Here is a 1,628-nt window from a genome sequence, read left to right on the forward strand (position 1 = left end):
GTAGAAATGGAACAAGATTGATGATGACTTCACAGTATTTCCTCACCTAGTCCCTGGCCTTTTGGCTATAGTTTAAACTATCCATTTCTGTCAATTTCTCATTGAAGGAACAGAACGGGAACGATGCCATCTCCTAGTGAGCACGAGACCTTAACAAGGTAGTAGAGATCTCATGAGGAACCCAGCTGGGGTCCACAGATCAGGAACTCCCACAGGGAAGGACTTGCCACCCCAGTGCTAGGACCCCATCAGCATACAGCAGACACTGATAGGACCCCATTAGCAGATAGCAGACAGCTATAGGTTGTAGAGACCCTCCTCGTCCAAGGTCGCAGCCTTCATGGAGCAACCCACATCCAGCGACTGACTGACACAGAAGGACAAGGCCAGGCCATTTTAGCCCAACATGGGTAAGCCTGACAGGCCATTAAAACTCCAAAGCTCCCTGTAGGGTGGGCCGAGGCTGCTGCTGTGCCCTCTCACAGCTCAGCTCCTCCCTCTACCCACTCCTGCCTTGTCTCCCTTCCTTCCACAGGTGTGGATCCGAGAACACTCCTTAATAAACCTCCTGCCCACTGAACTCTGCTCAGAGTCGGCTTCCGGGGAGCCCAGGCAGCATCGCAGAGACGCTCTCTGGCCGCCTCATCCCTCCGCACCAAAACTCCAACTTCCTTCTTTTGGTTAGGGAGTGCCTCCTTCCTCCTGCACCGTGCGCTTCCTCCACAAACCGTTTAGGTCACGGGCGATGATCCTGATCTTTCCTGTGGAGACAGCCTGCTCTTCAGCTGGAGCAGAGGCTTAATGGCCCCCCTTGCTGAAGCCTTCAAACAGGCTGGGGGCAGGTTGCTGTATCTCCCCGTTGACTGCAGATGTATACGGAACATGGAATCCTTTGACATTTTTTTTTGATTGAAGCTTTTTAAAAAAAATTTCTGTGAGACCCACTGGGTCAGGCTTCAGGATCTGCTGATAGACCTTTGTCAGCAGGGGTGTGTGTTGTGTGTGTGTGTGTGTCTGTGTGTGTGTGTGTGTGTCTAAATGTAAGTAACCACCAGAGCTTGCTTCGGTAGTCAAGGGGAATTCATTGTTTTAATAGAATAACCCATGAAGTTCAAGGGCCAGAATGCAGCCCAGCAATGTGGACTGCCTCAGGGCATAGGCAGAAGGGTCTCTCCAGCTCTCTCTGCTCTGGGCTGGTACTCACGCTGCAGGCCAGGCAGGGCTGCTGCTTTGTGCACATGGCAGCGGCAGCATGACCCCTGAGTGCCGGGATCCACCCCACCGCAGATCCAGCCGCACTTGTTCGTGGTTTCTGAATACTGCTTCCAGATCTCAAGAGAGTGAAAATCTGACTGCCCAGCTTGAGCGAGTGGTCAACCCTGCTCACCCTGCTGTTAGGGGGCTAGTCCCACAAACGTGGCAGACATCCCCTGACCTCCTACAGGGGGTGCAGACTGTGGTGAACAAAGGGGACGACCCTCCACAAAGGGCCCATGACACGGTGTGAACATGCCCACAGTGGGGTAGGTGCACCAATTAGACAATGTTTGCATGCGATATGACTAGATTTCTCAAGAGACGACTCTCATAGATCAATGTGCCTGTCACAGAGGAGCAAGGAGTATGCT

This window comes from Macaca thibetana, chromosome 12, assembly GCF_024542745.1.
Source record: "Macaca thibetana thibetana isolate TM-01 chromosome 12, ASM2454274v1, whole genome shotgun sequence".
Classification (NCBI taxonomy): Eukaryota; Metazoa; Chordata; class Mammalia; order Primates; family Cercopithecidae; genus Macaca; species Macaca thibetana.